Genomic DNA, 13,015 nt, shown 5'->3' with positions numbered 1-13,015 from the left:
TTAGCAGTATGGCCAGGACCATAGATACCTTGGTGACACCAATAGACACCATAATCTGAGAGATACAAGTGGGAAAACCAAAATCAGTGGATCAAAAGCTGAGAGGCAAGGCACGGACAGTAAGTCTTGAGACTCATATACATCCAATATTGGAAAAGACGTAGGTCAGTGGCTTCACCCTGGATCAGAGACGTCTTTTCCCAGTGGACATTCTACACTTACTTGATTCCCCTCCGTGATGTTCAGCCCACTACATGCCGAGGCCGTCCCTGCGACTGTTGGAACACTGAGAAGGAACGATGGTCAAATTCTACCAGAGCTGAAGCCTATATTGTTTGAGAACAGGAACAGCTGTGATCTTAGATATTTGTATGTCCACCAGTTAGGAGTGTGTGTTCTGCATCCAGTTGCCATGAGCATAGTACTGAGTAAGCCACATGCTAACCACATGGCTTTGTGCAAAATATTAAACCTCTCGTAACCTCAGTTTTCTCACCTGCAAAATGGGGGTGATTATGGTACCAGACTTGGAGGATAATTATGAGGTTTAAATGAGATGATAAATACACACTGCATCGCGCAATGATTAGCACAAACAAATCACATTTACTGAACACTTACTATGTCTTGTAGCACATCAACTGCCGTCCAGAGGCTCTCCATTTTCTTCTCTTCAGCAGATTAGGACAAACACCAAAACATGTAGCCACCAAATACAGGAATATCATGAAAAGGGGACTGAGTTTGGAATCAGAGTAATTCCAAATCTCAGCTCTGCCTCTTGCACTGGCTGGTTTGCCTTACCTTTCCTCCCTTAGTCACTCTGGGTATCAGTTTACCTGTCAATGAGAAGTTGTTACTAGGTCAGCATCACCCACGTTGTAACGATCTTAAACAGCTTGACCCCTTGAACATTCCAAACAGAATAAATTGTTTGAACACCACTAAATCTAAGCAGTGAAATAATTTAAAAATCTTTCTAAGTGTTTGTGTGCATTTTCCCCTGGGAAGATCTGATCTGTACCTTCCTATTTTCCACCCTCTCCACAATATTCATGCACCCCGAATTTAAATCACTGTCCTAGAAGCTCTCTAAGTTTTCTTTTCCAGCCTAGAAATGTTCACACATTATGCTCATGAAGAACCACCAGTGGAAGTTATTATTGTAGACACTTACTCATCTGTTAAAAAATTACAAGAAAATTACATTGAGGGGAACAGTGGTCTAATATTTCATCTGCTCTTTTGGTAGTGTATTTAAAAAGAAGTGAAAGTCAACACGCAGTGGAATAAAAGCATGGTGGATCACAATTAATATTCATTATCTTACAAAACTTGTGCATGCACTGAACTCTGGTGGATTCATATTATCCGCCCCACAAAGAACTGAAAAATCACTAAGCCCACAAAAATTCCATTTGTCCATAGTGTCTGCCCTCACTTTTCCGTCTTCTCCACCCATTCATCAATGGCTGCGTCTTTTCCTTCTTATCAGGTTCTACTTCACAGCATGGCCCATCTCAGACTGTTCAGCCATATCTGAACAATAGGCTCCGTGAGCTGCAGGACTTCTTACCTCCAGTCCCCTAAAGGCTGCATCTTTGCCCCACATTTCCTTGGCTTCCACCCCCCGCAAAGGCAGCAAAAGGAAACAACAGCCATCACCCCCACCAAACTGTGTCTTTCTGAGATGCAGCTGAATAATCATTAGCGGTGGTGAGTGTATCTGAATTTCCCTGGCTGCCTTCCACATGCCTTCCAAACTTCAAAGTCTCCAGGAGCAGGTCTGCAGGGCCCTCCTCCCAGACGTTCTCACCATCCTGTCACTCATCCCGAACCTCTGAGGCAGCTCCTGCCCTCACCAGCCACACTTCGCTTCATCCATCCTTTCCACAAGGTGTCTGGAAAGAAAGACCATTGTTCCCTTGAAGAAAGGACCAGTTAGTAAGGAGAGACAGGGCAGACAGCAACATTTGGCAAATTCGTGGCTCAGGGCAAGGACCAGAAGCTATGAAACGGATACTTTAAACAAGTTTTCTTTTCATTTTGGTACATTAAGTGGCTATATTACAATAAAGCAAATAGATCCAAACTGTGAAGACCTTCTGTGAGAAAGCAGAACCCTGAATGCCCTCCCGTTTCCACGTGCCCAGGTCGCACACGGTTAGAAAGGGCAGGGCATCCGTGCTTCTGGTTGTTTGCAGAGTTTACTGTAAGAAAAGTCAGAATATCAAGCGATTGAACAGAGGCATCTTGCCAACTGTGAGAGCAAGCTGGGAAACAGTTTAAGGAACAGAAAAATTCTTGTCTGTGAAGATGTCCAGTTTTTCTGAGTGTTGGTGTGGATGTTTATGTCACTTCGGGGGAAATGATGGTACAGACGGAATGCCTGATAGGAGGGTGCTTGGCGGGCAGATCAGACAGCAGGTTGTAATGGTTCAGTTGAAAAACAAATATTGTTTACGTAACAGGTCGCACACCTGTTAAGAGCCCTGTTAAGGCAACATTTTCTAAGACATACGACTTAACAGTTTTTGCGGTTTTTTTTGCTTGGCCAAAGCTGAGGATTCAGACAGACCTGTGTTGAGCAAGTTGGGTTAACAATTCTCAAAATCAGCCAGCTCTAGAGGCGGAGCCAGACTCTAGTGTTCTCATCTGTAAAATGGGAGCTACACTTGTTCCCTTCACAGAGGGCTGTGATGGAGACAAAATGAAATACTTACCAGCTGCCTGTTAGTAGGATTTTATTTCTTTATTCTGGGCTCCTAGGAAAAGTGATAAAGTCCACCAGATAACAGTATGTGTTTCAAAAAATCTTTGGGGAGAATCTTTAAGCTGAGAAGGTATGATAACAGCAAAAAGATTGTAACTAAGCCCAGTACATAGTTATTGAATTCCCACCATATGTGAGGCACTGGGGACTGAGATTTCATGCTATTTCATGCATTTGAAACATAGGAAGTAGATTATTTGTTGCCAGGGTGGAAACAGTGGAGGGAAAAATGGGGAGTGATTGCTAATGGGTATGGGGTTTCTTTGGGGGTGACAAAAATACTCTAAATGGTAATGGTTGCATAATCCTCTAAATATGGTTAAATTCAGTGGGTGAGTCGTATGGTATGTGAAGTATATCTCAATGAGGCTGTTAAAAGCAATGTAGAGGAACAGTATAAAACTAAAATAAAAAAGAAAACAAAAGAAACAAGAACAAAAAACAAACATAAACAAGTCTTGGGCAGGAATATACCAAATAGACCTTGTTCCTATCCTCATGGAGCTTTAAGTCTTGAGGAGCAACCACACATCTGCTATTGGCCAAATAAATAGAGGGCTGGATAAAGGATAAATGGGTGTAAATGAACTGTGTTTCAATGAAATAAATTTTTAAAAAAAGAATAAATGGGAATAGGGCCATGATTCTACTCTGTCTACTGGAAATCACCCCACAATGAACATGTTCTTCTTTTTCATTTGAGCAGTGGTCCTCCCCGAGGTCAGAGACTATACTTAATAGTATAGTTCCTCACAGCCAGGTTTGGCCCTGGGACTCAGTTCTGGCCAACAGGATGTGAACAGAGACCAGGTGGACACTTTTCAAGTCACATCCCTTAGACCAAGCTCTGCTTCCTTTCCTACTCTCCCCATGGATGGGAAACCAGCTTCAACCTTGTGAACTTTGTAGATGGTAGAACATCAAGACAGAGGCCAGAGCTGCTTACTGCTCTAGGTGGCCCTACTGTCTTCTTGCATCGTTTGCAGTGAGAAATCTGCCTACATCCTTATCTTGGTTTTTCTGTCCATAACATGGCTCTTTTTCTCTGACTGCTTTTAAGATTTTCTGTCTACCACTGATTTAAGCAGACTTTATTTATGATTTTGATGATTTTTAAGCAGGTTTTGATTGTGATGTGCCTTTGTCTAGTTCTCATGTCTCTTGTGGTAGGGAAACATTGACTTTCTCAGATCTGTAGGGGTATAGCTTTCATTAAGTTTGGGAAAAAACACAACTGGCCGCGATTGCTTCAAATATCTTCTTCCCCTATCTGTCCTCTTTTTTTTTTTACAGAATACAATCACAAATCTATTAGGCTACTTGAACTTGTCCTTCAGTTCACACTGATAATCTTTTCTTTCTCTAATTATTTTTTTTTCCTCTCTGAGTTTTATTTTGAAGAGTTTCTATTGCTAGAGTTCCATGATCACTAATCTTTTCTGCTATGATGTCTAATCTCATCCAGTGTATTTTTCATCTTACACACCATAGATGATTTCATCTCTAGAAGTTCATTGTGGCCTACAGATATAAATATATATATATATATATATATATATGAAGCAAGACCTTCTTGAGTACTCGCCCTGATGCCCCATGAAATATGAATTCTCCCTGGGGAAAAAGACATTATTCCTGGCCCTGTGTAAGTACCAGGCAATGTTCCCTTTAATCCTTTTGGTTGGTTCTTTGCCTTATTTGGGGTAGTTTCCTTACAGGCATATAATGATAATGAATATGCAAGAAGGACTGTCTGCTGACCTTTGGGGTTCTCGCTAAGTGCCGCTCTTTCCTCTCCAAAACTCTGCCCTCTATATGCTAGTCATGGTGGTCTGCACACTCTAGCTGCCTTGATCTCCCTGGACACTCAGCTCAATCATCCAACTCAAAGAGTTAAAGGTTTCACCTGGGATCCCCCTTGTCAGAAACAACCTGGGGCAATGGTAGCATTAGCTTCATTTCTCTCCCTCTTCTCAGAGGTGACTCTCTTTTGTCACTTGGTGTACAATGCCTTGAAAATAATTTTTCCATGTATTTTGTTTGTCGGTTTGTTTCAAGTGGGTGGGTAAATCTTGTTAATCCATCTTGTCTGGAACAGAAAATATGCTTTCCAGTATCTTATCTAGTCTTATCAATGAGCCTTTGGAATAGCTAACCCCACCCCCATTTACCAGAAGAAGATGAGGTTCAGACAGGTAACATAAGTTATCTAAGCTTACACAGCTTGTAATCAATAGGGCCCAGATTTCATCCCAAATTTGTCTCTTGGAAATAGTTGTTTATACAATTTCACGTGCTCTGCGTTCCCTTCACTTAAAACGCTCTGCGGTGGTAGGAGAGGGGTTAGGCTTCAAAATAGGCCACAAAATACTGTGTGGAGCCCTGTAGGCCAGTTCCCTGCTCCTTTAGGGCATGAAAATTAAGTCAGGGTGGAAATTCGAACACATGGTTCAGACACAGGGTCTACACAAGTGACAGTCATTTCTTCCTTTCTCATAGCAAACAGTCTTCTAGCTCAGTGGGTCTCAGCTGAAAACAAACGAACAAATGAACTCTTGACTGGGGAGGATACACAAAGTTCTGAGTTATGAAGAACGATAAAATTGAGAAAATAAAGAAAAGATTGAAAATTAATATACTTAATTCCTTGCCTGAGGTTCTGGCATGTGCCCCCAGTGAGAACCATCAACATGTAGAAATAAATTCTTCAAAGTGGAGAATTTCATACTCTGAGTGAAAGGATACAATTAGTTTTTACTTTCAGCACCCTCTTTTCTTCCATGGATATGCTCACCTCCACTCACTGTGGTTCAGCTGAGACCTGGTTGGGCATATAATGCAGACCCAGCCAACCATCAGAACCACTTTTCTCTAACTGTGGCAATTGGCTTAGTCCCATGCCCCAAGCTGAGTCATTCCAAGTTCTTCCCTAGGACTTCGTTCATCTAGGGCTGAAAGAAAAGGGGTTTTGTCTTTGGGGATACAGAATTAGAAGGCATGAATCAGAATTATCTGGGAGCCAGCTGCTAAAACATGCAAAGAAAGCTTGTGTGCAGTAGGAGTGAATCCATGAGCCACAAGAGAAACACAGCCAAGAATTAGAGTACAGTGGGGATGGGGGCAAGACATCAAAAAATGCAGGTCATCAGCGTTTAATCATTCACGATCTCCACATCCCATAGCGCTGCAGCCGGTACTTGGACTTCCCAGTTGCATGATCTGATAAATCGTATCTTTTTAAATTGGTTTGAGCTGGGTTTCTGTTACTTACAACCAAGAGAGTCCTGGTGAATAAAGAGGAAGTAATTTACCCAATGTAAAGATTTGGAATTAGTAGGGGGGCTGGAAGGAGAATTCTACTCATTCTATTTCAAATATATCAGGCAAGGGAGAGAATGCAGGACCGTGTTTCTTTACATCATGGCGAGCAAAGTCTGCCGCGTGCACAAAAACTACTGACAGTTTTTATTATTATTGACATGCGCATGTCAGAACCACAAAAGCTTAGCGTCAGGCCCATTCTAAGGGTATTACGTGACCGCTCTGCAGCCTCTGAGGAAGATCTTGTTATGGTCTCCCTTTTGAAGATGAGGAAATGAAGGCTTGAGGAGGTTAAGTGCCTCAGATCCAGAACTGGTTAGTGTCAGAGCCAGGATTCTCAAGTGAAGGCGGCCTGACTTCCAAGCCACGCTCTTGACGGCTGTGCTGTCTTTGCCCCTGAGCTTGTGCATCAAAAGCCTTCTGCTTGAGTACCAGGTGACATCAGGAAACGATCTTTGACCAGCCTCTCACAGCGTAGTAAGAATTTTCGTTCTATATCAGGCACTTTCCTCCAGATTTCTCCCTGAAGAGTGAAAGAGCAAGAGGAAGCCGCACAACAGAGCAGAGGAGGACAGAGGCCCAGGATTGTTCCGCCTCTTGTAAAGCTGTCTTCTCACAGTTCTTATCCAAATGATTCTTCATCTGGTGTTTGCTACGTTTAAGAGAGTGCTGGTCAAGACTGCTGAGAGTGAATTCTGGTACACGAGGGAATACCCTTAACATACCTTTCCAAAAAGCTGTATGATCCCATCTCAGGTGCCGTTCTAGCAGAATTTAGTTGCCGTTCCTGCTGATCTAGTGAATCGGAAACAGATCGACGTGCTTTTCCTTCAGTGACACCAAAGCACTTATTTTACAAAACAGTCAGTTGTCCTGATCACCATATAAGAAAAGAAAAGCCCAAAGGGAGAGCACTGAGGCTAGCACCATCTTTGCAATGTTCTGTATCTGAATATATACACAACATCCATGAGTCAATCATATACGTGTCCCTCGAAGTGGACCAATGCCTGTTTGGACAAGTGAGACCAGGAAATAATTTTCCTTATGGCCATTTTTCATTTGAAATGGTTGTTGCTGTTGTTGTTAAAAAGTAAGTCAGCTTTTAACCATCAGTGGGGCCAGATCTAAAGAAAATGACACAGACGCCTCTGGCATTCACTGCAATGGCTTTTGGCTTTATCAGCAGTAGGGTTTAGACAAGTCCTGCTGGGACAACCGAGGAGAACTCGGTAGGGGCTGCATGTTTAGACAGGGTGGGGCTGGGAAGCAGTCACAGAAGGCCCACCCTGGGTCTGGGCTATGGGAACGATAAACACAGAGTAGACTCCCATGTCCTGGGGAGGAAGACAGCATCATCAAGCTCTTTGGAAGAACGGAACTGCAGGGTCTCCTGTGGCTTTGCTGTCACCTCATTCCCGAGTTCATCATCACACGTGTCTTTCTCAAGCACCAGATGGTCTCTGCCTCAGAGCTGGCAAGCTGAGGCTTCTCTTCTCCCAGTTGGCCAGTACCTACAGGCTAGAGTTCACAGGAAGAAAGTGGATTTGGAACTGAGCAGAGTGGCATATTGCCCCAAACCTGCTTGGGTAGCTTTACTCAGCAGATGGTGAACAGGGAGCCTTGAGCCCTCGTACTGGCTCTGCTGCTTACTGTCCCTGTAAATTTGGGCAAACTCGATGACCTCTCTGAGCCCCAGGAATCGCATCTAAAAGTGAGTGGGAACAGCCTGAAGGAACTTTTGAGATTCTCTAATTAAAACAAGCCATGATTCTAAGAGTGAAAGGACCGTCCAAGAGACCACTGTTCTTTTGCGTGTAGAATTTTCAGGAGAGTCAAAATTCCCCATGTTTGTTCTCTACCCTCGGGTTGGAAGTAAAGGGACAGAAAGTAGATGAGAGGGAAACATCAGAATCCCTCAGGACATATTCAAAGGACCCTGGGTACTAATGTTTCCTTAATATTTGTCTTTAAACCAATTCACTCTTTTTCCACAACAAAAGTACTTAAAAAGTAATCCTTGTACCATTTGCCATAATAAGAATTGTTAAACATTGTATTATTTTCATTGTATTTTTTTTTCAATCCCCCTCTAATGAGACACTGTTGCCAGCCAAAGGTTCTAGCCCCAGGCTTGTTCTTTCTTTAATGCTTGCTAATCTCTCTTCTTAATGAGAGGTATTAAAAATCTACTAGTTCCAGGCCAAAATATTTCCCCCTGATGTAACCAGCAAGTGAGTCCCATTTCAGTTCTGTTCAGTTCTTGAGATTTCACTGTTGTTTTGTTCGTGCACTTCTGAAAATCATCTCCTGAACTATCAGTGGTGTCTGGTTAGCATTTTCTGCCCTCGGGAATGGGGAATGCAGGCTCTCCCAGGCCTAACCAGAAGTCCAATTAAACAGTTTAATCCTTGGTAGGGTGAAATCAGTCCTGGCCATGAGAGGGATTTCCTTGCAAAGGGCAGGGTGCTGTACTTTTATCACTGTTTGCTTTGGTGCAAATCTTATACAGGTCTTCCATAAAAATTAATTATTCTCAAACAATACCTGTCCTGTCCAATTCTTCCTGGAGAGCAACAGAACAGAAGCTTCAGTAACTAGGACCAAGATTTGGAAAAGCCATCCCTCTAAACCGTTTTGGAAAGCCATCAAGCTTCTTGAGAACTGGTGGAGTTTATATTCTACATACCTACTGAAATCAGGCTCTTTCTAATCACACAAAACATCCATGAGAAAGTCCACATAGGTCGAAATATGACACACAGCACTAAAACTTAAAGGCAAAGAGTTTTAATAGAAAAATCCCTGTTTTTCTTTCTAAACAGTACATTTTAGTATCAGAGTGTGTTGATGAGCCCTTGAGAAGAAGGATACTGTTAACTGTGTGAATATGGCAGGAAATGCTGCTGATGAGAAATGAACTGCAAGTGAACAGGGACACAGGGATCTGGGTCTTCAGGACCGTGGCTGCTTCCAGACCAGGGGCTGTGTAGCAGATCAAAGAGCTGAGGTTCCATGATGAGGCATAAGGGTCCTGGTTACGGGGGTCTGTAGTCCTCTGGGTGTCACTCAGGTTTTCCATTTTCTCTATCAGGGAGGATGTCGTAGTGGTGGTGGGAAGGGTCACTCAGTGAACCACCTGAACTCGGGAGCTGTTCAACTCATCATCTCATTTAAACCTTATCATGATCACATTATGTAGATCTGGTGATTCCACTTTTACATTAAAGACTGAAGCTCAAAGAAGTCAAGATGCCTACAGTGACAGAGTAAGTTATGAGGCGGGAGGCCAGTCCTCAGAGTCAGGTTTGCTCCGTTGTGTTTCCTGAAATCTTCAGCCCCTATTTGCCTCTGTGATTGAATCTGCCTTTCCCGTTCCTCCGGAAGCCCTTCATCCTCTGCCACGGGTGCTTTTGTTCTGTGGAAGCTCCAACTGGAGCGTTTTCAGTACAGAAATGTTATGTTTCAAAGACACTTATATCCTTCTTACACACACACACACACACACACACACACACACACACACACACACACACACACACACACACACACACACACGATCTATTTGGAGGAAAGAGTTTACTAGGGTTCCTTAATGGAACTTTGAATAAATTATATGGGACATTTTTCTACCCATAGTGACTCAGAGAAATACATGCCATTTTGAAGAAGATTTAGAGCTAAAAAGCAAAACAAAACAACAACAACTAAAAAACCAAAACACAACTATATCTTTGCTAGAGAATACCTACTGAAGACAGAAAAAGAAAGCTTACTCTAATTTGACGATCTAATGAGGGAGTTTGATGTTACATATGAAGTTCAATTGCTAGAATTTGTCATGATGCCCTAGAAGAGTTAGGAGATTCTGGCTACATTTACTATTTCTGCCATTTAATAAGTTTTTATTGAGCACCTACTGTGTGCCGCACACTGTACCAGGGATACAGGTGTGAATGAGCATTAGGGAAAAAATACAAGCTGTGATGGGAGTCTTTCACAGGGAGCCTAACCTTGTCTGCAACTAGAAAGAAGACATGATTTTTAAGCTTGCTTCCAAGGAAGAATATATGCAGGCTCAGAAGTTCCCAACTTAACAAAAATTGTATCAGTTTTTACTGCCAAACTCATTCAGAAATAAAATGCAAGTAGGAAAAAAAGCTTCTTAAATATAGCATCAGTTATGTCAACCGTTTGATAATAGACGTCTAATCTGGGAGAAGATTAAGGGAGTTGCCATAAATCATTTATTCACTTGTTTCCTTTTAGTGGTAAAATATTGTAACAAAATTTGCCCTTTTAACCATTAAGTGTACAGTGGCATTAATTACATTCACAATGTTGTTCTACCGTGACCACTATTTCTAAAACTTTTCCATCACCCCAAACAGAAACCCTGTTATAATTATGCAATAACTCATTTTTTCTTCCCCTATCCCCTAGAAACCTCTGAATCTGTTTTCTTTCTCTGTGGATTTGTCTATTCTAGATATTTCCTGTAAGTGGAATCACACAATATCTGTCCTTTTGTGTCTGGCTTATTTCACTTAGCGTAACGTTTTCAAGGTTTATCCACGTTGTAGCACGTGGCAGAACTTCATGCCTTTTGATGGCTGCGCAATATTCCATTCTATGGATCTACCACTTTTGTTTATCCGTTAATCTGTTGACAGACACGGGTTGTTTTCACCTTTTGGCTATCGTGAATAATGCTGCAATGAGCGCTGGCATACAAGTATCTGTTCGAGTCTGTTTTCAATTCTTTTGGATTGTCTTTTCAATTCTTTTTGGAATTGCTGGATCTTAATTCTGTGTTTAGCTTTTTGGGAAACCACCACCATTTTCCACAGCAGCCTCAGTATTTTACAGTCCCATCAGCGATGTACGCAGGTTCCAATTTCCCTGCACCTTCACTGACACTTATTATTTTCCATTTTTTGATTGTAGCCACTGTAGCAGACATGAAGCGATATCTTTGCTTTTGATGTGTGTTTCCCTGATGACGATGTTGGGCGTCTTTCCATGTGCTTACTGGCCATCTGTATATCTTCTTTTGAGAAATCACTATTCAAGTATTTTGCCCATTGTTTAATTGGGCTGTTAGTCTTTTTGTTGTTGAGTGCTAGGAGTTCTTTTTATATATATATATATATTTTAATATATAATATATATTTGGATATTAAATCTTTATCAGATACACGATCTGCACATTTCCCCCACATTTTGCAAACTGTCTTCTCACTTTCTTAAGAATGTCCTTTGGTGCATGACAGTTCTTAATTTTGATGACGTCCTATTTATCTATTTGTTGGTCGTGTTGCACATCCTTTTAGAGTCTGTATTAGTTTGCTAGGACTACGGTAACAAAGCACCTCTGGCTTTTTGTTTTGCCGTAACAGAAACACCTTTGGTTTCCTTTGAGATCTCTCTCTTTGGCTTGCAGATGGATGCCCTCTTGCTGCCTCTTTACCTGTTTTTTTCTCTGCACACACACATCCCTGGTATCTTCGTGTGTCCAAATTTCCTCTTTTTATAGACACCAGTCCTATTGAATAAGGGCCCACCTATACAACCTCATTTAGCCTCCATTACCACTTTACGGATTCTATCTCCAAATAGGGTCACATTTTGAGGTACCACCAATCCATCCCATAAGAGAGTCATATCTAAGAATCCATTGTCAATCCCATTCGTTGAATTTTGCTTTCAACAAATACTTATTGACTGCATAGCCTACGGCAGAGAATGTGCCGAGAACAAGGTACATAAGACAGAAAGACTCCTGCCCACATGAAGCTCACTTTCTTGTTAAAGGAGACAGAAAATAAATAAATAACATTTGACATTTTTATAAACATTTTTATCACGGGACTTGTAACAAGTCCTGCGATTAAAAATAAAATAAATATTAAAAAAATTTAAATTAAATGCCAGAATATAATAGGATAGAGAGTGACTGGGGGAGAGAGAGGGGACTTAAACTGAATGATCAGGGAAGCCCTCTCTGAGGAGTTGATATTTCACCCGGCACCTGAATGATTAGAAAGGACCTGTTACTGAAAGACCTAGGAGAAAATTCAGTCTTAACTGCCTTGAAAACCACACTCTTAAATCCAAACCACTTGCCCATAGTAGCAGAGGCAAGATTTGCGCCCACGTCTCCCAAGTTCCTTTTGAAACAAATTGTATTGTGCAATTCAAGATTAATCAGTCAAGTCTGAACGACTCAGTAGTTTATCGCTAGTGGGAGAAAAGGTAAAGGGTAAAAAGGGATGTGATTTCTATTTATTTATGTATCAAATTTAAAGAATCTTTGGCAGCCGTGAGAGGGTAATCAAATGACATATTAACTTGACCAGTATTTTGACAAGCTGCCCTGGAATGTAGGTTCCCAGAATTACTTAAAATCAATAAACAACATTCCTTGCTGGGGAAGGTGGCAGGCACCCTGATCAGCTATCCTGGAAAGGAAAGCAACGCATGCATTCCAGGCTGGCCGAGGGCTGGCCACATTAGGATTTCTGGGTGGCCAAGGAGAAACAAGAAGATACAAACGCATGGTCTTTGGTGAACTCGCCTGATGAATATCGAAATGACAAATCGAGTCTTATAGTGCCCAGTGCCTGATGGCAAAACACAGTGGGAGCTCAGTGTACAAGTCGCACTGCACTCTTGCAGGATTGTGAGGAACCCAGCCCAGCTGTCAGAGTCCTTCTGGATCCCAGACCAAACTCTCCTCCTTGAGAAAGCACCGCCCAAAGAAAATCTGCCCCAACACACTGTCTTTTCTCAGAGCGCAACTCCCAGATCGTTGCATTTCCCAGCACAATCTCAGCACACTACTGTCTATAAAATAGATAAACAACAAGGACCTACTATATATAGCACAGGGAACTCTACTCAGTATACTGTAATGACCTA

Source organism: Lagenorhynchus albirostris, chromosome 19 (genome assembly GCF_949774975.1).
Source record: "Lagenorhynchus albirostris chromosome 19, mLagAlb1.1, whole genome shotgun sequence".
NCBI classification, from domain to species: Eukaryota; Metazoa; Chordata; class Mammalia; order Artiodactyla; family Delphinidae; genus Lagenorhynchus; species Lagenorhynchus albirostris.
This window is presented reverse-complemented; position numbering follows the sequence as displayed.